This window comes from Hyla sarda, unplaced genomic scaffold (genome assembly GCF_029499605.1).
Source record: "Hyla sarda isolate aHylSar1 unplaced genomic scaffold, aHylSar1.hap1 scaffold_1551, whole genome shotgun sequence".
In the NCBI taxonomy this organism is placed as follows: domain Eukaryota; kingdom Metazoa; phylum Chordata; class Amphibia; order Anura; family Hylidae; genus Hyla; species Hyla sarda.
The window spans coordinates 1-26020 of NW_026608187.1; the positions used below are offsets into that span (position 1 = coordinate 1).

A 26020-nucleotide genomic window follows, 5' to 3' on the forward strand; every position below is an offset into this window, starting at 1 on the left:
CGTTTGGGGACAGCCAAGGAGGCATCTGCAGGCAACAAAGGTAGGTGTGTGCTTGTGTGTGTGTTTCCTATGCAGATCCTAAGCCCAGTGTCACATGCAAGTAGGAGGAGTAAGAAGGGTTCCTGGCAAATCCGGGTTATGGATTGCATTTAAAAAGGCCCCGTGGGAGTGCAATGGGCCCCTGTCTTGCTGCTTAGCAATAATGGTATGGGTTTAGGTTCTGCTGTGTGTACTGGTGGTTGACTGCCCCCCAGCCCAGAGTGTGCATGGAAAATTGTCTGGCAGCCTCCCTGACAGCAAGCAGTGATAGTGCCCATGAAGGGCACCTTGTTGGGCCCGCCCCTTTCACGGTTATCGCTTCTCGGCCTTTTGGCTAAGATCAAGTGTAGTATCTGTTCTTATCAGTTTAATATCTGATACGTCCCCTATCTGGGGACCATATATTAAATGGATTTTTGAGAACGGGGGCCGATTTCGAAGCTTGCTTCTGTCGCCCTATGCATTGACCCGATATGGCAGTATCTTCGGGTACAGTGCACCACCCCCTTACAGGGTTAAAAAGAAAGATTCCTACTTTCATTGCTACCTGCTTGCTGGCTAGCCAGCTAGCCAGCCCTGTGGGCCTTGCTGCTGCTGCAGCCAAAAAACAAAAGGTGGTGCTGCTGCTGCTTCTGCTGCTTCTGCTTCTGCTTGTGTCTGGCCGCTGTTGGAGCGTCCAGGCACAGGACTTCTGCTGCTGCTGACTAAATGGCCTCCTTAATTGGATCATTTGAGTAGCCAGCACACCTGTGCAGGTAGGGCATGACATGATAGGCAGCTGCCTTGATAGCGGGTGGGTGCTGAATGTTCCTAATTGACAAAATAAGATTAATGCTTATGAAGAAATATAAAATCTCATCCCTTCCCCAATATCGCGCCACACCCCTACCCCTTAATTCCCTGGTTGAACTTGATGGACATATGTCTTTTTTCGACCGTACTAACTATGTCACTATGTAACATAACATGGGGGGGGGGGGTCTCCTGGCTGTTCACACAGGTGTGTCATTGCTGTACATTGACCATGCATTGCTTCTGTGGTATTGCAAAGGCAAAGACAAATGCTTCCAGCCATCCATTGCACTAATGGATTGGTCATCAGCTGGCTGTCTATGTCCCGCATCAATATAGACCAAAGTACAGAGGGTTAGGCTATGCTATTGTGCACCTACCTGATGCATCAGAAGGTGCGAGGCCCTTGCTAAATTCTGTGCACAGACTTTGAGATCTATACTTTAGACTGTATCTAAACCTGCTCCAACATGGACTGACATTCTGGCCTACTTTCAGCCGATGCGACTTGTCTGTCGCTGAACAGTCGCTTTTTATGTATTCAGCACCTATGTATAATGTTGTAAAAATGCTCTAGAAGCTAAAGTCGCAGAAATGTCACACATATTTGGCCTGCAACTTTCTGTGCGACAAATTCAGACAGGAAAAATCAGTATAAATCCTTAGAAAATTATCCCCCAGTGTCTCCATCTGCTGGCGGTATTGAATAAGCATTGCTGCACTGATGGGGTATGCATTAGACGAAAAAAAAGAAGAAAAAGAAGAATAATACGCCCAGAAAAGAGGCGAAAAGGAGAAAAACGTAAAAAAACGTGAAAAAAAAGTAAGAGGAAGAGAAGGGAAAAAAAGGTGGAAATAGGTTTAAAAGTGATTTCGGCGGAGAAATATATATATATATATATATATATATATATATATATATATATACGCGCACACACACACATATATATAAACGTATTCTCCGTTGAGATATTGCAGCCGCTGCTGTGTCCAGGCCCAGGAGCCTTAGCACTGTGCTGTGATGTCACTCAATACCACTGACATCACTAGGTGTAAACAACATCTCTCCTTTGCTGTGTATGTGACTATGGAGCTGTTTGGTGATGTCGTCTATTATGGCCTTCATAGAAGCAACAGGAGATTGTTGCATCCATCTAGAACCCTCAGAACTACAGTGCTATGATGTCACTCACTTCCACAGGCCTTGCAGAGTGTAAACAACAACAACCCAGCTTTGTTGTGTATGTAACCATAGGGATTTGTGATGTCACCTAGAACCTTCACAGCAGCGACAGCTTTATGAGGAGCATCAGCACTGCTCTGCCTGAGCAGAACCATCACCGCCATAGGTTGTCAAATAACCCGGGTTTAACCCACACAGGTAAGTCCAATGGGGTGCAGGCATGTCCTCTATGCTTACAGCTTCCCATGGGTGTTGGTTTGATACCGTTTGGGGACAGCCAAGGAGGCATCTGCAGGCAACAAAGGTAGGTGTGTGCTTGTGTGTGTGTTTCCTATGCAGATCCTAAGCCCAGTGTCACATGCAAGTAGGAGGAGTAAGAAGGGTTCCTGGCAAATCCGGGTTATGGATTGCATTTAAAAAGGCCCCGTGGGAGTGCAATGGGCCCCTGTCTTGCTGCTTAGCAATAATGGTATGGGTTTAGGTTCTGCTGTGTGTACTGGTGGTTGACTGCCCCCCAGCCCAGAGTGTGCATGGAAAATTGTCTGGCAGCCTCCCTGACAGCAAGCAGTGATAGTGCCCATGAAGGGCACCTTGTTGGGCCCGCCCCTTTCACGGTTATCGCTTCTCGGCCTTTTGGCTAAGATCAAGTGTAGTATCTGTTCTTATCAGTTTAATATCTGATACGTCCCCTATCTGGGGACCATATATTAAATGGATTTTTGAGAACGGGGGCCGATTTCGAAGCTTGCTTCCGTCGCCCTATGCATTGACCCGATATGGCAGTATCTTCGGGTACAGTGCACCACCCCCTTACAGGGTTAAAAAGAAAGATTCCTACTTTCATTGCTACCTGCTTGCTGGCTAGCCAGCTAGCCAGCCCTGTGGGCCTTGCTGCTGCTGCAGCCAAAAAACAAAAGGTGGTGCTGCTGCTGCTTCTGCTGCTTCTGCTTCTGCTTGTGTCTGGCCGCTGTTGGAGCGTCCAGGCACAGGACTTCTGCTGCTGCTGACTAAATGGCCTCCTTAATTGGATCATTTGAGTAGCCAGCACACCTGTGCAGGTAGGGCATGACATGATAGGCAGCTGCCTTGATAGCGGGTGGGTGCTGAATGTTCCTAATTGACAAAATAAGATTAATGCTTATGAAGAAATATAAAATCTCATCCCTTCCCCAATATCGCGCCACACCCCTACCCCTTAATTCCCTGATTGAACTTGATGGACATATGTCTTTTTTCGACCGTACTAACTATGTAACTATGTAACATAACATGGGGGGGGGGGGGGGTCTCCTGGCTGTTCACACAGGTGTGTCATTGCTGTACATTGACCATGCATTGCTTCTGTGGTATTGCAAAGGCAAAGACAAATGCTTCCAGCCATCCATTGCACTAATGGATTGGTCATCAGCTGGCTGTCTATGTCCCGCATCAATATAGACCAAAGTACAGAGGGTTAGGCTATGCTATTGTGCACCTACCTGATGCATCAGAAGGTGCGAGGCCCTTGCTAAATTCTGTGCACAGACTTTGAGATCTATACTTTAGACTGTATCTAAACCTGCTCCAACATGGACTGACATTCTGGCCTACTTTCAGCCGATGCGACTTGTCTGTCGCTGAACAGTCGCTTTTTATGTATTCAGCACCTATGTATAATGTTGTAAAAATGCTCTAGAAGCTAAAGTCGCAGAAATGTCACACATATTTGGCCTGCAACTTTCTGTGCGACAAATTCAGACAGGAAAAATCAGTATAAATCCTTAGAAAATTATCCCCCAGTGTCTCCATCTGCTGGCGGTATTGAATAAGCATTGCTGCACTGATGGGGTATGCATTAGACGAAAAAAAAGAAGAAAAAGAAGAATAATACGCCCAGAAAAGAGGCGAAAAGGAGAAAAACGTGAAAAAAAAGTAAGAGGAAGAGAAGGGAAAAAAAGGTGGAAATGGGTTTAAAAGTGATTTCGGCGGAGAAATATATATATATATATATATATATATATATATATATATATATATATATATATATATATATACGCGCACACACACACATATATATAAACGTATTCTCCGTTGAGATATTGCAGCCGCTGCTGTGTCCAGGCCCAGGAGCCTTAGCACTGTGCTGTGATGTCACTCAATACCACTGACATCACTAGGTGTAAACAACATCTCTCCTTTGCTGTGTATGTGACTATGGAGCTGTTTGGTGATGTCGTCTATTATGGCCTTCATAGAAGCAACAGGAGATTGTTGCATCCATCTAGAACCCTCAGAACTACAGTGCTATGATGTCACTCACTTCCACAGGCCTTGCAGAGTGTAAACAACAACAACCCAGCTTTGTTGTGTATGTAACCATAGGGATTTGTGATGTCACCTAGAACCTTCACAGCAGCGACAGCTTTATGAGGAGCATCAGCACTGCTCTGCCTGAGCAGAACCATCACCGCCATAGGTTGTCAAATAACCCGGGTTTAACCCACACAGGTAAGTCCAATGGGGTGCAGGCATGTCCTCTATGCTTACAGCTTCCCGTGGGTGTTGGTTTGATACCGTTTGGGGACAGCCAAGGAGGCATCTGCAGGCAACAAAGGTAGGTGTGTGCTTGTGTGTGTGTTTCCTATGCAGATCCTAAGCCCAGTGTCACATGCAAGTAGGAGGAGTAAGAAGGGTTCCTGGCAAATCCGGGTTATGGATTGCATTTAAAAAGGCCCCGTGGGAGTGCAATGGGCCCCTGTCTTGCTGCTTAGCAATAATGGTATGGGTTTAGGTTCTGCTGTGTGTACTGGTGGTTGACTGCCCCCCAGCCCAGAGTGTGCATGGAAAATTGTCTGGCAGCCTCCCTGACAGCAAGCAGTGATAGTGCCCATGAAGGGCACCTTGTTGGGCCCGCCCCTTTCACGGTTATCGCTTCTCGGCCTTTTGGCTAAGATCAAGTGTAGTATCTGTTCTTATCAGTTTAATATCTGATACGTCCCCTACCTGGGGACCATATATTAAATGGATTTTTGAGAACGGGGGCCGATTTCGAAGCTTGCTTCCGTCGCCCTATGCATTGACCCGATATGGCAGTATCTTCGGGTACAGTGCACCACCCCCTTACAGGGTTAAAAAGAAAGATTCCTACTTTCATTGCTACCTGCTTGCTGGCTAGCCAGCTAGCCAGCCCTGTGGGCCTTGCTGCTGCTGCAGCCAAAAAACAAAAGGTGGTGCTGCTGCTGCTTCTGCTGCTTCTGCTTCTGCTTGTGTCTGGCCGCTGTTGGAGCGTCCAGGCACAGGACTTCTGCTGCTGCTGACTAAATGGCCTCCTTAATTGGATCATTTGAGTAGCCAGCACACCTGTGCAGGTAGGGCATGACATGATAGGCAGCTGCCTTGATAGCGGGTGGGTGCTGAATGTTCCTAATTGACAAAATAAGATTAATGCTTATGAAGAAATATAAAATCTCATCCCTTCCCCAATATCGCGCCACACCCCTACCCCTTAATTCCCTGGTTGAACTTGATGGACATATGTCTTTTTTCGACCGTACTAACTATGTAACTATGTAACCTAACATGGGGGGGGGGGGCTTCTCCTGGCTGTTCACACAGGTGTGTCATTGCTGTACATTGACCATGCATTGCTTCTGTGGTATTGCAAAGGCAAAGACAAATGCTTCCAGCCATCCATTGCACTAATGGATTGGTCATCAGCTGGCTGTCTATGTCCCGCATCAATATAGACCAAAGTACAGAGGGTTAGGCTATGCTATTGTGCACCTACCTGATGCATCAGAAGGTGCGAGGCCCTTGCTAAATTCTGTGCACAGACTTTGAGATCTATACTTTAGACTGTATCTAAACCTGCTCCAACATGGACTGACATTCTGGCCTACTTTAAGCCGATGCGACTTGTCTGTCGCTGAACAGTCGCTTTTTATGTATTCAGCACCTATGTATAATGTTGTAAAAATGCTCTAGAAGCTAAAGTCGCAGAAATGTCACACATATTTGGCCTGCAACTTTCTGTGCGACAAATTCAGACAGGAAAAATCAGTATAAATCCTTAGAAAATTATCCCCCAGTGTCTCCATCTGCTGGCGGTATTGAATAAGCATTGCTGCACTGATGGGGTATGCATTAGACGAAAAAAAAGAAGAAAAAGAAGAATAATACGCCCAGAAAAGAGGCGAAAAGGAGAAAAACGTAAAAAAACGTGAAAAAAAAAAATGTAAGAGGAAGAGAAGGGAAAAAAAGGTGGAAATGGGTTTAAAAGTGATTTCGGCGGAGAATATATATATATATATATATATATATATATATATATATATATATATATACGCGCACACACACACATATATATAAACGTATTCTCCGTTGAGATATTGCAGCCGCTGCTGTGTCCAGGCCCAGGAGCCTTAGCACTGTGCTGTGATGTCACTCAATACCACTGACATCACTAGGTGTAAACAACATCTCTCCTTTGCTGTGTATGTGACTATGGAGCTGTTTGGTGATGTCGTCTATTATGGCCTTCATAGAAGCAACAGGAGATTGTTGCATCCATCTAGAACCCTCAGAACTACAGTGCTATGATGTCACTCACTTCCACAGGCCTTGCAGAGTGTAAACAACAACAACCCAGCTTTGTTGTGTATGTAACCATAGGGATTTGTGATGTCACCTAGAACCTTCACAGCAGCGACAGCTTTATGAGGAGCATCAGCACTGCTCTGCCTGAGCAGAACCATCACCGCCATAGGTTGTCAAATAACCCGGGTTTAACCCACACAGGTAAGTCCAATGGGGTGCAGGCATGTCCTCTATGCTTACAGCTTCCCGTGGGTGTTGGTTTGATACCGTTTGGGGACAGCCAAGGAGGCATCTGCAGGCAACAAAGGTAGGTGTGTGCTTGTGTGTGTGTTTCCTATGCAGATCCTAAGCCCAGTGTCACATGCAAGTAGGAGGAGTAAGAAGGGTTCCTGGCAAATCCGGGTTATGGATTGCATTTAAAAAGGCCCCGTGGGAGTGCAATGGGCCCCTGTCTTGCTGCTTAGCAATAATGGTATGGGTTTAGGTTCTGCTGTGTGTACTGGTGGTTGACTGCCCCCCAGCCCAGAGTGTGCATGGAAAATTGTCTGGCAGCCTCCCTGACAGCAAGCAGTGATAGTGCCCATGAAGGGCACCTTGTTGGGCCCGCCCCTTTCACGGTTATCGCTTCTCGGCCTTTTGGCTAAGATCAAGTGTAGTATCTGTTCTTATCAGTTTAATATCTGATACGTCCCCTATCTGGGGACCATATATTAAATGGATTTTTGAGAACGGGGGCCGATTTCGAAGCTTGCTTCCGTCGCCCTATGCATTGACCCGATATGGCAGTATCTTCGGGTACAGTGCACCACCCCCTTACAGGGTTAAAAAGAAAGATTCCTACTTTCATTGCTACCTGCTTGCTGGCTAGCCAGCTAGCCAGCCCTGTGGGCCTTGCTGCTGCTGCAGCCAAAAAACAAAAGGTGGTGCTGCTGCTGCTTCTGCTGCTTCTGCTTCTGCTTGTGTCTGGCCGCTGTTGGAGCGTCCAGGCACAGGACTTCTGCTGCTGCTGACTAAATGGCCTCCTTAATTGGATCATTTGAGTAGCCAGCACACCTGTGCAGGTAGGGCATGACATGATAGGCAGCTGCCTTGATAGCGGGTGGGTGCTGAATGTTCCTAATTGACAAAATAAGATTAATGCTTATGAAGAAATATAAAATCTCATCCCTTCCCCAATATCGCGCCACACCCCTACCCCTTAATTCCCTGGTTGAACTTGATGGACATATGTCTTTTTTCGACCGTACTAACTATGTAACTATGTAACATAACATGGGGGGGGGGGGGGTCTCCTGGCTGTTCACACAGGTGTGTCATTGCTGTACATTGACCATGCATTGCTTCTGTGGTATTGCAAAGGCAAAGACAAATGCTTCCAGCCATCCATTGCACTAATGGATTGGTCATCAGCTGGCTGTCTATGTCCCGCATCAATATAGACCAAAGTACAGAGGGTTAGGCTATGCTATTGTGCACCTACCTGATGCATCAGAAGGTGCGAGGCCCTTGCTAAATTCTGTGCACAGACTTTGAGATCTATACTTTAGACTGTATCTAAACCTGCTCCAACATGGACTGACATTCTGGCCTACTTTCAGCCGATGTGACTTGTCTGTCGCTGAACAGTTGCTTTTTATGTATTCAGCACCTATGTATAATGTTGTAAAAATGCTCTAGAAGCTAAAGTCGCAGAAATGTCACACATATTTGGCCTGCAACTTTCTGTGCGACAAATTCAGACAGGAAAAATCAGTATAAATCCTTAGAAAATTATCCCCCAGTGTCTCCATCTGCTGGCGGTATTGAATAAGCATTGCTGCACTGATGGGGTATGCATTAGACGAAAAAAAAGAAGAAAAAGAAGAATAATACGCCCAGAAAAGAGGCGAAAAGGAGAAAAACGTAAAAAAACGTGAAAAAAAAGTAAGAGGAAGAGAAGGGAAAAAAAGGTGGAAATGGGTTTAAAAGTGATTTCGGCGGAGAAATATATATATATATATATATATATATATATATATATATATACGCGCACACACACACATATATATAAACGTATTCTCCGTTGAGATATTGCAGCCGCTGCTGTGTCCAGGCCCAGGAGCCTTAGCACTGTGCTGTGATGTCACTCAATACCACTGACATCACTAGGTGTAAACAACATCTCTCCTTTGCTGTGTATGTGACTATGGAGCTGTTTGGTGATGTCGTCTATTATGGCCTTCATAGAAGCAACAGGAGATTGTTGCATCCATCTAGAACCCTCAGAACTACAGTGCTATGATGTCACTCACTTCCACAGGCCTTGCAGAGTGTAAACAACAACAACCCAGCTTTGTTGTGTATGTAACCATAGGGATTTGTGATGTCACCTAGAACCTTCACAGCAGCGACAGCTTTATGAGGAGCATCAGCACTGCTCTGCCTGAGCAGAACCATCACCGCCATAGGTTGTCAAATAACCCGGGTTTAACCCACACAGGTAAGTCCAATGGGGTGCAGGCATGTCCTCTATGCTTACAGCTTCCCGTGGGTGTTGGTTTGATACCGTTTGGGGACAGCCAAGGAGGCATCTGCAGGCAACAAAGGTAGGTGTGTGCTTGTGTGTGTGTTTCCTATGCAGATCCTAAGCCCAGTGTCACATGCAAGTAGGAGGAGTAAGAAGGGTTCCTGGCAAATCCGGGTTATGGATTGCATTTAAAAAGGCCCCGTGGGAGTGCAATGGGCCCCTGTCTTGCTGCTTAGCAATAATGGTATGGGTTTAGGTTCTGCTGTGTGTACTGGTGGTTGACTGCCCCCCAGCCCAGAGTGTGCATGGAAAATTGTCTGGCAGCCTCCCTGACAGCAAGCAGTGATAGTGCCCATGAAGGGCACCTTGTTGGGCCCGCCCCTTTCACGGTTATCGCTTCTCGGCCTTTTGGCTAAGATCAAGTGTAGTATCTGTTCTTATCAGTTTAATATCTGATACGTCCCCTATCTGGGGACCATATATTAAATGGATTTTTGAGAACGGGGGCCGATTTCGAAGCTTGCTTCCGTCGCCCTATGCATTGACCCGATATGGCAGTATCTTCGGGTACAGTGCACCACCCCCTTACAGGGTTAAAAAGAAAGATTCCTACTTTCATTGCTACCTGCTTGCTGGCTAGCCAGCTAGCCAGCCCTGTGGGCCTTGCTGCTGCTGCAGCCAAAAAACAAAAGGTGGTGCTTCTGCTGCTTCTGCTTCTGCTTGTGTCTGGCCACTGTTGGAGCGTCCAGGCACAGGACTTCTGCTGCTGCTGACTAAATGGCCTCCTTAATTGGATCATTTGAGTAGCCAGCACACCTGTGCAGGTAGGGCATGACATGATAGGCAGCTGCCTTGATAGCGGGTGGGTGCTGAATGTTCCTAATTGACAAAATAAGATTAATGCTTATGAAGAAATATAAAATCTCATCCCTTCCCCAATATCGCGCCACACCCCTACCCCTTAATTCCCTGGTTGAACTTGATGGACATATGTCTTTTTTCGACCGTACTAACTATGTAACTATGTAACATAACATGGGGGGGGGGGGGGGTCTCCTGGCTGTTCACACAGGTGTGTCATTGCTGTACATTGACCATGCATTGCTTCTGTGGTATTGCAAAGGCAAAGACAAATGCTTCCAGCCATCCATTGCACTAATGGATTGGTCATCAGCTGGCTGTCTATGTCCCGCATCAATATAGACCAAAGTACAGAGGGTTAGGCTATGCTATTGTGCACCTACCTGATGCATCAGAAGGTGCGAGGCCCTTGCTAAATTCTGTGCACAGACTTTGAGATCTATACTTTAGACTGTATCTAAACCTGCTCCAACATGGACTGACATTCTGGCCTACTTTCAGCCGATGCGACTTGTCTGTCGCTGAACAGTCGCTTTTTATGTATTCAGCACCTATGTATAATGTTGTAAAAATGCTCTAGAAGCTAAAGTCGCAGAAATGTCACACATATTTGGCCTGCAACTTTCTGTGCGACAAATTCAGACAGGAAAAATCTGTATAAATCCTTAGAAAATTATCCCCCAGTGTCTCCATCTGCTGGCGGTATTGAATAAGCATTGCTGCACTGATGGGGTATGCATTAGACGAAAAAAAAGAAGAAAAAGAAGAATAATACGCCCAGAAAAGAGGCGAAAAGGAGAAAAACGTAAAAAAACGTGAAAAAAAAGTAAGAGGAAGAGAAGGGAAAAAAAGGTGGAAATGGGTTTAAAAGTGATTTCGGCGGAGAAATATATATATATATATATATATATATATATATATATATATATATATACGCGCACACACACACATATATATAAACGTATTCTCCGTTGAGATATTGCAGCCGCTGCTGTGTCCAGGCCCAGGAGCCTTAGCACTGTGCTGTGATGTCACTCAATACCACTGACATCACTAGGTGTAAACAACATCTCTCCTTTGCTGTGTATGTGACTATGGAGCTGTTTGGTGATGTCGTCTATTATGGCCTTCATAGAAGCAACAGGAGATTGTTGCATCCATCTAGAACCCTCAGAACTACAGTGCTATGATGTCACTCACTTCCACAGGCCTTGCAGAGTGTAAACAACAACAACCCAGCTTTGTTGTGTATGTAACCATAGGGATTTGTGATGTCACCTAGAACCTTCACAGCAGCGACAGCTTTATGAGGAGCATCAGCACTGCTCTGCCTGAGCAGAACCATCACCGCCATAGGTTGTCAAATAACCCGGGTTTAACCCACACAGGTAAGTCCAATGGGGTGCAGGCATGTCCTCTATGCTTACAGCTTCCCGTGGGTGTTGGTTTGATACCGTTTGGGGACAGCCAAGGAGGCATCTGCAGGCAACAAAGGTAGGTGTGTGCTTGTGTGTGTGTTTCCTATGCAGATCCTAAGCCCAGTGTCACATGCAAGTAGGAGGAGTAAGAAGGGTTCCTGGCAAATCCGGGTTATGGATTGCATTTAAAAAGGCCCCGTGGGAGTGCAATGGGCCCCTGTCTTGCTGCTTAGCAATAATGGTATGGGTTTAGGTTCTGCTGTGTGTACTGGTGGTTGACTGCCCCCCAGCCCAGAGTGTGCATGGAAAATTGTCTGGCAGCCTCCCTGACAGCAAGCAGTGATAGTGCCCATGAAGGGCACCGACCTTGTTGGGCCCGCCCCTTTCACGGTTATCGCTTCTCGGCCTTTTGGCTAAGATCAAGTGTAGTATCTGTTCTTATCAGTTTAATATCTGATACGTCCCCTATCTGGGGACCATATATTAAATGGATTTTTGAGAACGGGGGCCGATTTCGAAGCTTGCTTCCGTCGCCCTATGCATTGACCCGATATGGCAGTATCTTCGGGTACAGTGCACCACCCCCTTACAGGGTTAAAAAGAAAGATTCCTACTTTCATTGCTACCTGCTTGCTGGCTAGCCAGCTAGCCAGCCCTGTGGGCCTTGCTGCTGCTGCAGCCAAAAAACAAAAGGTGGTGCTGCTGCTGCTTCTGCTGCTTCTGCTTCTGCTTGTGTCTGGCCGCTGTTGGAGCGTCCAGGCACAGGACTTCTGCTGCTGCTGACTAAATGGCCTCCTTAATTGGATCATTTGAGTAGCCAGCACACCTGTGCAGGTAGGGCATGACATGATAGGCAGCTGCCTTGATAGCGGGTGGGTGCTGAATGTTCCTAATTGACAAAATAAGATTAATGCTTATGAAGAAATATAAAATCTCATCCCTTCCCCAATATCGCGCCACACCCCTACCCCTTAATTCCCTGGTTGAACTTGATGGACATATGTCTTTTTTCGACCGTACTAACTATGTAACTATGTAACATAACATGGGGGGGGGGGGGGTCTCCTGGCTGTTCACACAGGTGTGTCATTGCTGTACATTGACCATGCATTGCTTCTGTGGTATTGCAAAGGCAAAGACAAATGCTTCCAGCCATCCATTGCACTAATGGATTGGTCATCAGCTGGTTGTCTATGTCCCGCATCAATATAGACCAAAGTACAGAGGGTTAGGCTATGCTATTGTGCACCTACCTGATGCATCAGAAGGTGCGAGGCCCTTGCTAAATTCTGTGCACAGACTTTGAGATCTATACTTTAGACTGTATCTAAACCTGCTCCAACATGGACTGACATTCTGGCCTACTTTCAGCCGATGCGACTTGTCTGTCGCTGAACAGTCGCTTTTTATGTATTCAGCACCTATGTATAATGTTGTAAAAATGCTCTAGAAGCTAAAGTCGCAGAAATGTCACACATATTTGGCCTGCAACTTTCTGTGCGACAAATTCAGACAGGAAAAATCAGTATAAATCCTTAGAAAATTATCCCCCAGTGTCTCCATCTGCTGGCGGTATTGAATAAGCATTGCTGCACTGATGGGGTATGCATTAGACGAAAAAAAAGAAGAAAAAGAAGAATAATACGCCCAGAAAAGAGGCGAAAAGGAGAAAAACGTAAAAAAACGTGAAAAAAAAGTAAGAGGAAGAGAAGGGAAAAAAAGGTGGAAATGGGTTTAAAAGTGATTTCGGCGGAGAAATATATATATATATATATATATATATATATATATATATATATATATACGCGCACACACACACATATATATAAACGTATTCTCCGTTGAGATATTGCAGCCGCTGCTGTGTCCAGGCCCAGGAGCCTTAGCACTGTGCTGTGATGTCACTCAATACCACTGACATCACTAGGTGTAAACAACATCTCTCCTTTGCTGTGTATGTGACTATGGAGCTGTTTGGTGATGTCGTCTATTATGGCCTTCATAGAAGCAACAGGAGATTGTTGCATCCATCTAGAACCCTCAGAACTACAGTGCTATGATGTCACTCACTTCCACAGGCCTTGCAGAGTGTAAACAACAACAACCCAGCTTTGTTGTGTATGTAACCATAGGGATTTGTGATGTCACCTAGAACCTTCACAGCAGCGACAGCTTTATGAGGAGCATCAGCACTGCTCTGCCTGAGCAGAACCATCACCGCCATAGGTTGTCAAATAACCCGGGTTTAACCCACACAGGTAAGTCCAATGGGGTGCAGGCATGTCCTCTATGCTTACAGCTTCCCGTGGGTGTTGGTTTGATACCGTTTGGGGACAGCCAAGGAGGCATCTGCAGGCAACAAAGGTAGGTGTGTGCTTGTGTGTGTGTTTCCTATGCAGATCCTAAGCCCAGTGTCACATGCAAGTAGGAGGAGTAAGAAGGGTTCCTGGCAAATCCGGGTTATGGATTGCATTTAAAAAGGCCCCATGGGAGTGCAATGGGCCCCTGTCTTGCTGCTTAGCAATAATGGTATGGGTTTAGGTTCTGCTGTGTGTACTGGTGGTTGACTGCCCCCCAGCCCAGAGTGTGCATGGAAAATTGTCTGGCAGCCTCCCTGACAGCAAGCAGTGATAGTGCCCATGAAGGGCACCTTGTTGGGCCCGCCCCTTTCACGGTTATCGCTTCTCGGCCTTTTGGCTAAGATCAAGTGTAGTATCTGTTCTTATCAGTTTAATATCTGATACGTCCCCTATCTGGGGACCATATATTAAATGGATTTTTGAGAACGGGGGCCGATTTCGAAGCTTGCTTCCGTCGCCCTATGCATTGACCCGATATGGCAGTATCTTCGGGTACAGTGCACCACCCCCTTACAGGGTTAAAAAGAAAGATTCCTACTTTCATTGCTACCTGCTTGCTGGCTAGCCAGCTAGCCAGCCCTGTGGGCCTTGCTGCTGCTGCAGCCAAAAAACAAAAGGTGGTGCTGCTGCTGCTGCTTCTGCTGCTTCTGCTTCTGCTTGTGTCTGGCCGCTGTTGGAGCGTCCAGGCACAGGACTTCTGCTGCTGCTGACTAAATGGCCTCCTTAATTGGATCATTTGAGTAGCCAGCACACCTGTGCAGGTAGGGCATGACATGATAGGCAGCTGCCTTGATAGCGGGTGGGTGCTGAATGTTCCTAATTGACAAAATAAGATTAATGCTTATGAAGAAATATAAAATCTCATCCCTTCCCCAATATCGCGCCACACCCCTACCCCTTAATTCCCTGGTTGAACTTGATGGACATATGTCTTTTTTCGACCGTACTAACTATGTAACTATGTAACATAACATGGGGGGGGGGGGGGGGGGTCTCCTGGCTGTTCACACAGGTGTGTCATTGCTGTACATTGACCATGCATTGCTTCTGTGGTATTGCAAAGGCAAAGACAAATGCTTCCAGCCATCCATTGCACTAATGGATTGGTCATCAGCTGGCTGTCTATGTCCCGCATCAATATAGACCAAAGTACAGAGGGTTAGGCTATGCTATTGTGCACCTACCTGATGCATCAGAAGGTGCGAGGCCCTTGCTAAATTCTGTGCACAGACTTTGAGATCTATACTTTAGACTGTATCTAAACCTGCTCCAACATGGACTGACATTCTGGCCTACTTTCAGCCGATGTGACTTGTCTGTCGCTGAACAGTTGCTTTTTATGTATTCAGCACCTATGTATAATGTTGTAAAAATGCTCTAGAAGCTAAAGTCGCAGAAATGTCACACATATTTGGCCTGCAACTTTCTGTGCGACAAATTCAGACAGGAAAAATCAGTATAAATCCTTAGAAAATTATCCCCCAGTGTCTCCATCTGCTGGCGGTATTGAATAAGCATTGCTGCACTGATGGGGTATGCATTAGACGAAAAAAAAGAAGAAAAAGAAGAATAATACGCCCAGAAAAGAGGCGAAAAGGAGAAAAACGTAAAAAAACGTGAAAAAAAAGTAAGAGGAAGAGAAGGGAAAAAAAGGTGGAAATGGGTTTAAAAGTGATTTCGGCGGAGAAATATATATATATATATATATATATATATATATATATATATATATATATACGCGCACACACACACATATATATAAACGTATTCTCCGTTGAGATATTGCAGCCGCTGCTGTGTCCAGGCCCAGGAGCCTTAGCACTGTGCTGTGATGTCACTCAATACCACTGACATCACTAGGTGTAAACAACATCTCTCCTTTGCTGTCTATGTGACTATGGAGCTGTTTGGTGATGTCGTCTATTATGGCCTTCATAGAAGCAACAGGAGATTGTTGCATCCATCTAGAACCCTCAGAACTACAGTGCTATGATGTCACTCACTTCCACAGGCCTTGCAGAGTGTAAACAACAACAACCCAGCTTTGTTGTATATGTAACCATAGGGATTTGTGATGTCACCTAGAACCTTCACAGCAGCGACAGCTTTATGAGGAGCATCAGCACTGCTCTGCCTGAGCAGAACCATCACCGCCATAGGTTGTCAAATAACCCGGGTTTAACCCACACAGGTAAGTCCAATGGGGTGCAGGCATGTCCTCTATGCTTACAGCTTCCCGTGGGTGTTGGTTTGATACCGTTTGGGGACAGCCAAGGAGGCATCTGCAGGCAACAAAGGTAGGTGTGTGCTTGTGTGTGTGTTTCCTATGCAGATCCTAAGCCCAGTGTCACATGCAAGTAGGAGGAGTAAGAAGGGTTCCTGGCAAATCCGGGTTATGGATTGCATTTAAAAAGGCCCCGTGGGAGTGCAATGGGCCCCTGTCTTGCTGCTTAGCAATAATGGTATGGGTTTAGGTTCTGCTGTGTGTACTGGTGGTTGACTGCCCCCCAGCCCAGAGTGTGCATGGAAAATTGTCTGGCAGCCTCCCTGACAGCAAGCAGTGATAGTGCCCATGAAGGGCACCTTGTTGGGCCCGCCCCTTTCACGGTTATCGCTTCTCGGCCTTTTGGCTAAGATCAAGTGTAGTATCTGTTCTTATCAGTTTAATATCTGATACGTCCCCTATCTGGGGACCATATATTAAATGGATTTTTGAGAACGGGGGCCGATTTCGAAGCTTGCTTCCGTCGCCCTATGCATTGACCCGATATGGCAGTATCTTCGGGTACAGTGCACCACCCCCTTACAGGGTTAAAAAGAAAGATTCCTACTTTCATTGCTACCTGCTTGCTGGCTAGCCAGCTAGCCAGCCCTGTGGGCCTTGCTGCTGCTGCAGCCAAAAAACAAAAGGTGGTGCTGCTGCTGCTTCTGCTGCTTCTGCTTCTGCTTGTGTCTGGCCGCTGTTGGAGCGTCCAGGCACAGGACTTCTGCTGCTGCTGACTAAATGGCCTCCTTAATTGGATCATTTGAGTAGCCAGCACACCTGTGCAGGTAGGGCATGACATGATAGGCAGCTGCCTTGATAGCGGGTGGGTGCTGAATGTTCCTAATTGACAAAATAAGATTAATGCTTATGAAGAAATATAAAATCTCATCCCTTCCCCAATATCGCGCCACACCCCTACCCCTTAATTCCCTGGTTGAACTTGATGGACATATGTCTTTTTTCGACCGTACTAACTATGTAACTATGTAACATAACATGGGGGGGGGGGGGGGGGGGTCTCCTGGCTGTTCACACAGGTGTGTCATTGCTGTACATTGACCATGCATTGCTTCTGTGGTATTGCAAAGGCAAAGACAAATGCTTCCAGCCATCCATTGCACTAATGGATTGGTCATCAGCTGGCTGTCTATGTCCCGCATCAATATAGACCAAAGTACAGAGGGTTAGGCTATGCTATTGTGCACCTACCTGATGCATCAGAAGGTGCGAGGCCCTTGCTAAATTCTGTGCACAGACTTTGAGATCTATACTTTAGACTGTATCTAAACCTGCTCCAACATGGACTGACATTCTGGCCTACTTTCAGCCGATGCGACTTGTCTGTCGCTGAACAGTCGCTTTTTATGTATTCAGCACCTATGTATAATGTTGTAAAAATGCTCTAGAAGCTAAAGTCGCAGAAATGTCACACATATTTGGCCTGCAACTTTCTGTGCGACAAATTCAGACAGGAAAAATCTGTATAAATCCTTAGAAAATTATCCCCCAGTGTCTCCATCTGCTGGCGGTATTGAATAAGCATTGCTGCACTGATGGGGTATGCATTAGACGAAAAAAAAGAAGAAAAAGAAGAATAATACGCCCAGAAAAGAGGCGAAAAGGAGAAAAACGTAAAAAAACGTGAAAAAAAAGTAAGAGGAAGAGAAGGGAAAAAAAGGTGGAAATGGGTTTAAAAGTGATTTCGGCAGAGAAATATATATATATATATATATATATATATATATATACGCGCACACACACACATATATATAAACGTATTCTCCGTTGAGATATTGCAGCCGCTGCTGTGTCCAGGCCCAGGAGCCTTAGCACTGTGCTGTGATGTCACTCAATACCACTGACATCACTAGGTGTAAACAACATCTCTCCTTTGCTCTGTATGTGACTATGGAGCTGTTTGGTGATGTTGTCTATTATGGCCTTCATAGAAGCAACAGGAGATTGTTGCATCCATCTAGAACCCTCAGAACTACAGTGCTATGATGTCACTCACTTCCACAGGCCTTGCAGAGTGTAAACAACAACAACCCAGCTTTGTTGTGTATGTAACCATAGGGATTTGTGATGTCACCTAGAACCTTCACAGCAGCGACAGCTTTATGAGGAGCATCAGCACTGCTCTGCCTGAGCAGAACCATCACCGCCATAGGTTGTCAAATAACCCGGGTTTAACCCACACAGGTAAGTCCAATGGGGTGCAGGCATGTCCTCTATGCTTACAGCTTCCCGTGGGTGTTGGTTTGATACCGTTTGGGGACAGCCAAGGAGGCATCTGCAGGCAACAAAGGTAGGTGTGTGCTTGTGTGTGTGTTTCCTATGCAGATCCTAAGCCCAGTGTCACATGCAAGTAGGAGGAGTAAGAAGGGTTCCTGGCAAATCCGGGTTATGGATTGCATTTAAAAAGGCCCCGTGGGAGTGCAATGGGCCCCTGTCTTGCTGCTTAGCAATAATGGTATGGGTTTAGGTTCTGCTGTGTGTACTGGTGGTTGACTGCCCCCCAGCCCAGAGTGTGCATGGAAAATTGTCTGGCAGCCTCCCTAACAGCAAGCAGTGATAGTGCCCATGAAGGGCACCTTGTTGGGCCCGCCCCTTTCACGGTTATCGCTTCTCGGCCTTTTGGCTAAGATCAAGTGTAGTATCTGTTCTTATCAGTTTAATATCTGATACGTCCCCTATCTGGGGACCATATATTAAATGGATTTTTGAGAACGGGGGCCGATTTCGAAGCTTGCTTCCGTCGCCATATGCATTGACCCGATATGGCAGTATCTTCGGGTACAGTGCACCACCCCCTTACAGGGTTAAAAAGAAAGATTCCTACTTTCATTGCTACCTGCTTGCTGGCTAGCCAGCTAGCCAGCCCTGTGGGCCTTGCTGCTGCTGCAGCCAAAAAACAAAAGGTGGTGCTGCTGCTGCTTCTGCTGCTTCTGCTTCTGCTTGTGTCTGGCCGCTGTTGGAGCGTCCAGGCACAGGACTTCTGCTGCTGCTGACTAAATGGCCTCCTTAATTGGATCATTTGAGTAGCCAGCACACCTGTGCAGGTAGGGCATGACATGATAGGCAGCTGCCTTGATAGCGGGTGGGTGCTGAATGTTCCTAATTGACAAAATAAGATTAATGCTTATGAAGAAATATAAAATCTCATCCCTTCCCCAATATCGCGCCACACCCCTACCCCTTAATTCCCTGGTTGAACTTGATGGACATATGTCTTTTTTCGACCGTACTAACTATGTAACTATGTAACATAACATGGGGGGGGGGGGGGGGGGTCTCCTGGCTGTTCACACAGGTGTGTCATTGCTGTACATTGACCATGCATTGCTTCTGTGGTATTGCAAAGGCAAAGACAAATGCTTCCAGCCATCCATTGCACTAATGGATTGGTCATCAGCTGGCTGTCTATGTCCCGCATCAATATAGACCAAAGTACAGAGGGTTAGGCTATGCTATTGTGCACCTACCTGATGCATCAGAAGGTGCGAGGCCCTTGCTAAATTCTGTGCACAGACTTTGAGATCTATACTTTAGACTGTATCTAAACCTGCTCCAACATGGACTGACATTCTGGCCTACTTTCAGCCGATGCGACTTGTCTGTCGCTGAACAGTCGCTTTTTATGTATTCAGCACCTATGTATAATGTTGTAAAAATGCTCTAGAAGCTAAAGTCGCAGAAATGTCACACATATTTGTCACGATGCCGGCTGGCAGGTAGTGGATCCTCTGTGCCAGAGAGGGATTGGCGTGGACCGTGCTAGAGGATCGGTTCTAAGTCACTACTGGTTTTCACCAGAGCCCGCCGCAAAGCGGGATGGTCTTGCTGCGGCGGTAGTGACCAGGTCGTATCCCCTAGCAACGGCTCAACCTCTCTGGCTGCTGAAGATAGGCGCGGTACAAGGGAGTAGACAGAAGCAAGGTCGGACGTAGCAGAAGGTCGGGGCAGGCAGCAAGGATCGTAGTCAGGGGCAACGGCAGAAGGTCTGGAATCACAGGCAAGGAACACACAAGGAACGCTTTCACTGGCACTAGGGCAACAAGATCCGGCGAGGGAGTGAAGGGGAAGTGAGGTGATATAGGGAAGTGCACAGGTGTAAACACTAATTGGAACCACTGCACCAATCAGCGGTGCAGTGGCCCTTTAAATCGCAAAGACCCGGCGCGCGCGCGCCCTAGGGAGCGGGGCCGCGCGCGCCGGGACAGAACTGACGGGGAGCGAGTAAGGTACGGGAGCCGGGGTGCGCATCGCGAGCGGGCGCTACCCGCATCGCGAATCGCATCCCGGCCGGAGGTGGTAACGCAGCGCCCCGGGTCCGTGGAACCGACCGGGGCGCTGCAGTGAGGGAAGTGTAGCGAGCGCTCCGGGGAGGAGCGGGGACCCGGAGCGCTCGGCGTAACAGTACCCCCCCCCTTGGGTCTCCCCCTCTTCTTGGGGCCTGAGAACCTGAGGATCAGACTTTTGTCCAGGATATTGTCCTCAGGTTCCCAGGACCTCTCTTCTGGACCACAACCCTCCCAATCCACTAAAAAAAAAGTTCTTCCCCTGACCTTTTTAGAGGCCAAAATCTCTTTGACAGAGAAGATGTCCGAGGAGCCGGAAACAGGAGTGGGAGGAACAGATTTAGGAGAAAAACGGTTGAGGATGAGAGGTTTAAGAAGAGAGACGTGAAAGGCATTAGGGATACGAAGAGAAGGAGGAAGAAGAAGTTTGTAAGAGACAGGATTAATTTGACACAAAACTTTAAAAGGACCAAGATAGCGTGGTCCCAACTTATAGCTCGGGACACGGAAACGGACATATTTAGCGGAGAGCCATACCTTGTCTCCAGGGGAAAAAATGGGAGGAGCTCTTCTTTTCTTATCTGCGAATCTCTTCATGCGAGAAGAAGCCTGTAAGAGAGAATTTTGGGTCTCTTTCCATATGGTGGAAAGATCACGAGAAATTTCATCCACAGCGGGCAGACCAGAGGGCAAGGGGGTAGGGAGGGGGGGAAGAGGGTGACGGCCGTACACCACGAAAAACGGAGATTTGGAGGAAGATTCAGAGATTCTGAAATTATACGAGAATTCGGCCCAAGGTAGAAGATCTGCCCAGTCATCCTGGCGGGAGGAAACAAAATGTCGTAAATAGTCACCCAAGATCTGGTTAATTCTCTCTACTTGTCCATTGGATTGAGGATGGTATGCAGAAGAAAAATTTAATTTAATCTTGAGTTGTTTACAGAGAGCCCTCCAGAATTTAGACACAAATTGGACGCCTCTATCCGAGACGATCTGTGTAGGCAACCCGTGAAGACGAAAAATGTGTACAAAAAATTGTTTAGCCAACTGAGGCGCTGAAGGAAGGCCAGGAAGAGGGATGAAATGTGCCATTTTGGAGAATCGATCAACGACCACCCAAATAACAGTGTTGCCATGGGATGGGGGTAAGTCAGTAATAAAATCCATACCAATCAGAGACCAAGGTTGTTCGGGGACAGGTAGAGGATGAAGAAAACCAGCGGGCTTCTGGCGAGGAGTCTTATCCCGGGCACAGATAGTGCAGGCTCGCACAAAGTCCACCACATCAGTCTCTAGAGTCGGCCACCAATAGAAGCGAGAGATGAGTTGCACAGATTTCTTGATGCCCGCATGACCTGCGAGATGGGAGGAGTGACCCCATTTGAGGATCCCAAGGCGTTGGCGTGGAGAAACAAAGGTCTTTCCTGGAGGAGTTTGCCTGATGGAGGCTGGAGAAGTGGAAATCAGGCAGTCAGGAGGAATGATGTGTTGAGGAGAGAGTTCAATTTCAGAGGCATCTGAGGAACGAGAGAGAGCATCGGCCCTAATGTTTTTATCAGCAGGCCGAAAGTGAATTTCAAAATTAAATCGGGCAAAGAACAGAGACCACCTGGCCTGACGAGGATTCAGCCGTTGGGCAGACTGGAGGTAGGAGAGGTTCTTGTGATCGGTGTAAATAATAACTGGAAATCTTGATCCCTCCAGCAGATGCCTCCATTCCTCAAGTGCTAATTTAATGGCTAGAAGCTCTCGATCCCCGATGGAGTAGTTCCTCTCCGCCGGAGAGAAGGTCCTGGAAAAAAAACCACAAGTAACAGCATGCCCGGAAGAGTTTTTTTGTAGAAGGACAGCTCCAGCTCCCACTGAGGAGGCATCAACCTCCAATAGGAAGGGTTTAGATGGGTCAGGTCTGGAGAGCACGGGAGCCGAAGAAAAGGCAGACTTGAGTCGTTTAAAGGCGTCTTCCGCTTGAGGAGGCCAGGACTTGGGATCGGCTTTTTTTTTTGTTAAAGCCACAATAGGAGCCACAATGGTAGAAAAATGTGGAATAAATTGCCTGTAATAATTGGCGAACCCCAAAAAACGTTGGATGGCACGGAGTCCGGAGGGGCGTGGCCAATCTAAGACGGCAGAGAGTTTATCTGGGTCCATTTGTAGTCCCTGGCCAGAGACCAAGTATCCTAGAAAAGGAAGAGATTGGCATTCAAACAGACATTTCTCTATTTTGGCATAGAGTTGATTATCACGAAGTCTCTGAAGAACCATACGGACATGCTGGCGGTGTTCTTCTAGATTGGCAGAAAAAATCAGGATATCGTCCAGATATACAACAACACAGGAGTATAGTAGATCACGAAAAATTTCATTAACAAAGTCTTGGAAGACGGCAGGGGCGTTGCATAGACCAAAGGGCATGACCAGATACTCAAAGTGTCCATCTCTGGTGTTAAATGCCGTTTTCCATTCATCCCCCTCTCTGATGCGGATGAGATTATAAGCACCTCTTAAGTCCAGTTTGGTAAAAATATGGGCACCTTGGAGACGATCAAAGAGTTCAGAGATGAGGGGTAGGGGGTAGCGGTTCTTAACCGTGATTTTATTAAGACCGCGGTAGTCAATGCAAGGACGTAGAGAGCCATCTTTTTTGGACACAAAGAAAAATCCGGCTCCGGCAGGAGAGGAGGATTTACGGATAAAGCCCTTTTTTAAATTTTCTTGGACGTATTCAGACATGGCAAGAGTCTCTGGGACGGACAGAGGATAGATTCTGCCCCGGGGTGGAGTAGTGCCCGGGAGGAGGTCAATGGGACAATCATAAGGCCTGTGAGGAGGTAGAGTCTCAGCTTGTTTTTTGCAAAAAACGTCCGCAAAGTCCATATAGGCCTTAGGGAGACCGGTTACATGAGGAAGCACAGGGACACGGCAAGGTTTACTGGGAACCGGTTTTAAGCAGTCCTTGGAACAAGAGGGCCCCCAACTCTTGATCTCCCCAGTGGACCAATCCAGGATTGGGGAATGGAGTTGAAGCCAGGGAAGTCCAAGAAGGATTTCAGAAGTGCAATTGGGGAGGACCAACAGTTCAATCCTCTCGTGATGAGATCCGATGCACATTAGAAGGGGCTCCGTGCGGAAACGTATAGTACAGTCCAATCTTTCATTGTTTACACAATTGATGTAGAGGGGTCTGGCGAGACTGGTCACCGGGATGTTGAACTTGTTGACGAGAGAGGCTAAGATGAAATTTCCTGCAGATCCAGAGTCCAAGAAGGCCACAGCAGAGAAGGAGAAGGCAGAGGCAGACATCCGCACAGGCACAGTAAGACGTGGAGAAGCAGAGTAGACATCAAGGACTGTCTCACCTTTGTGCGGAGTCAGCGGACGTCTTTCCAGGCGGGGAGGACGGATAGGACAATCCTTCAGGAAGTGTTCGGTACTAGCACAGTACAGGCAGAGATTCTCCATGCGGCGTCGTGTCCTCTCTTGGGGTGTCAGGCGAGACCGGTCGACCTGCATAGCCTCCACGGCGGGAGGCACAGGAACAGATTGCAGGGGACCAGAGGAGAGAGGAGCCGGGGAGAAGAAACGCCTCGTGCGAACAGAGTCCATATCCTGGCGGAGCTCCTGACGCCGTTCGGAAAAACGCATGTCAATGCGAGTGGCAAGATGGATGAGTTCATGTAGGTTAGCAGGGATTTCTCGTGCGGCCAGAACATCTTTAATGTTGCTGGATAGGCCTTTTTTAAAGGTCGCGCAGAGTGCCTCATTATTCCAGGATAATTCTGAAGCAAGGGTACGGAACTGTACGGCATACTCGCCAACGGAAGAATTACCCTGGACCAGGTTCAACAGGGCAGTCTCAGCAGAAGAGGCTCGGGCAGGTTCCTCAAAGACACTTCGAATTTCCGAGAAGAAGGAGTGTACAGAGGCAGTGACGGGGTCATTGCGGTCCCAGAGCGGTGTGGCCCAAGCCAGGGCTTTTCCAGACAGCAGGCTGACTACGAAAGCCACCTTAGACCTTTCAGTGGGGAACTGGTCCGACATCATCTCCAAGTGTAATGAACATTGGGAAAGAAAGCCACGGCAAAACTTAGAGTCCCCATCAAATTTATCCGGCAAGGATAGTCGTATTCCAGAAGCGGCCACTCGCTGCGGAGGAGGTACAGGAGCTGGCGGAGGAGATGATTGCTGGAGCTGTGGTAGTAACTGTTGTAGCATAACAGTCAGTTGAGACAGCTGTTGGCCTTGTTGCGCAATCTGTTGTGACTGCTGGGCGACCACCGTGGTGAGGTCAGCGACAACTGGCAGAGGAACTTCAGCGGGATCCATGGCCGGATCTACTGTCACGATGCCGGCTGGCAGGTAGTGGATCCTCTGTGCCAGAGAGGGATTGGCGTGGACCGTGCTAGAGGATCGGTTCTAAGTCACTACTGGTTTTCACCAGAGCCCGCCGCAAAGCGGGATGGTCTTGCTGCGGCGGTAGTGACCAGGTCGTATCCCCTAGCAACGGCTCAACCTCTCTGGCTGCTGAAGATAGGCGCGGTACAAGGGAGTAGACAGAAGCAAGGTCGGACGTAGCAGAAGGTCGGGGCAGGCAGCAAGGATCGTAGTCAGGGGCAACGGCAGAAGGTCTGGAATCACAGGCAAGGAACACACAAGGAACGCTTTCACTGGCACTAGGGCAACAAGATCCGGCGAGGGAGTGAAGGGGAAGTGAGGTGATATAGGGAAGTGCACAGGTGTAAACACTAATTGGAACCACTGCACCAATCAGCGGTGCAGTGGCCCTTTAAATCGCAAAGACCCGGCGCGCGCGCGCCCTAGGGAGCGGGGCCGCGCGCGCCGGGACAGAACTGACGGGGAGCGAGTAAGGTACGGGAGCCGGGGTGCGCATCGCGAGCGGGCGCTACCCGCATCGCGAATCGCATCCCGGCCGGAGGTGGTAACGCAGCGCCCCGGGTCCGTGGAACCGACCGGGGCGCTGCAGTGAGGGAAGTGTAGCGAGCGCTCCGGGGAGGAGCGGGGACCCGGAGCGCTCGGCGTAACAATATTTGGCCTGCAACTTTCTGTGCGACAAATCCAGACAGGAAAAATCAGTATAAATCCTTAGAAAATTATCCCCCAGTGTCTCCATCTGCTGGCGGTATTGAATAAGCATTGCTGCACTGATGGGGTATGCATTAGACGAAAAAAAAGAAGAAAAAGAAGAATAATACGCCCAGAAAAGAGGCGAAAAGGAGAAAAACGTAAAAAAACGTGAAAAAAAAGTAAGAGGAAGAGAAGGGAAAAAAAGGTGGAAATGGGTTTAAAAGTGATTTCGGCGGAGAAATATATATATATATATATATATATATATATATATATATATATATATATACGCGCACACACACACATATATATAAACGTATTCTCCGTTGAGATATTGCAGCCGCTGCTGTGTCCAGGCCCAGGAGCCTTAGCACTGTGCTGTGATGTCACTCAATACCACTGACATCACTAGGTGTAAACAACATCTCTCCTTTGCTGTGTATGTGACTATGGAGCTGTTTGGTGATGTCGTCTATTATGGCCTTCATAGAAGCAACAGGAGATTGTTGCATCCATCTAGAACCCTCAGAACTACAGTGCTATGATGTCACTCACTTCCACAGGCCTTGCAGAGTGTAAACAACAACAACCCAGCTTTGTTGTGTATGTAACCATAGGGATTTGTGATGTCACC

General features: G+C 47.4%; 9 non-coding genes across 9 annotated transcripts; all 9 read left to right on the top strand.

The window, feature by feature from the left end:
* Positions 1 to 353: 353 nt before the first annotated feature.
* On the top strand, positions 354 to 544 carry LOC130310074 (U2 spliceosomal RNA). The gene has a single exon (XR_008858636.1). It is a non-coding gene; the product is annotated as a U2 spliceosomal RNA (small nuclear RNA).
* Positions 545 to 2631: 2087 nt separating this feature from the next.
* On the top strand, positions 2632 to 2822 carry LOC130310097 (U2 spliceosomal RNA). Its single transcript, XR_008858658.1, has one exon. It is a non-coding gene; the product is annotated as a U2 spliceosomal RNA (small nuclear RNA).
* A 2098-nt stretch (positions 2823 to 4920) lies between these two features.
* Positions 4921 to 5111, top strand: LOC130310096 (U2 spliceosomal RNA). The gene has a single exon (XR_008858657.1). It is a non-coding gene; the product is annotated as a U2 spliceosomal RNA (small nuclear RNA).
* Positions 5112 to 7209: 2098 nt separating this feature from the next.
* On the top strand, positions 7210 to 7400 carry LOC130310108 (U2 spliceosomal RNA). Its single transcript, XR_008858663.1, has one exon. It is a non-coding gene; the product is annotated as a U2 spliceosomal RNA (small nuclear RNA).
* Positions 7401 to 9487: 2087 nt separating this feature from the next.
* On the top strand, positions 9488 to 9678 carry LOC130310109 (U2 spliceosomal RNA). The gene has a single exon (XR_008858664.1). It is a non-coding gene; the product is annotated as a U2 spliceosomal RNA (small nuclear RNA).
* A 2089-nt stretch (positions 9679 to 11767) lies between these two features.
* LOC130310075 (U2 spliceosomal RNA) lies at positions 11768 to 11958 on the top strand. Its single transcript, XR_008858637.1, has one exon. It is a non-coding gene; the product is annotated as a U2 spliceosomal RNA (small nuclear RNA).
* Positions 11959 to 14051: 2093 nt separating this feature from the next.
* LOC130310076 (U2 spliceosomal RNA) lies at positions 14052 to 14242 on the top strand. The gene has a single exon (XR_008858638.1). It is a non-coding gene; the product is annotated as a U2 spliceosomal RNA (small nuclear RNA).
* Positions 14243 to 16344: 2102 nt separating this feature from the next.
* On the top strand, positions 16345 to 16535 carry LOC130310077 (U2 spliceosomal RNA). Its single transcript, XR_008858639.1, has one exon. It is a non-coding gene; the product is annotated as a U2 spliceosomal RNA (small nuclear RNA).
* A 2086-nt stretch (positions 16536 to 18621) lies between these two features.
* LOC130310098 (U2 spliceosomal RNA) lies at positions 18622 to 18812 on the top strand. The gene has a single exon (XR_008858659.1). It is a non-coding gene; the product is annotated as a U2 spliceosomal RNA (small nuclear RNA).
* The last annotated feature ends 7208 nt before the right edge of the window (positions 18813 to 26020 follow it).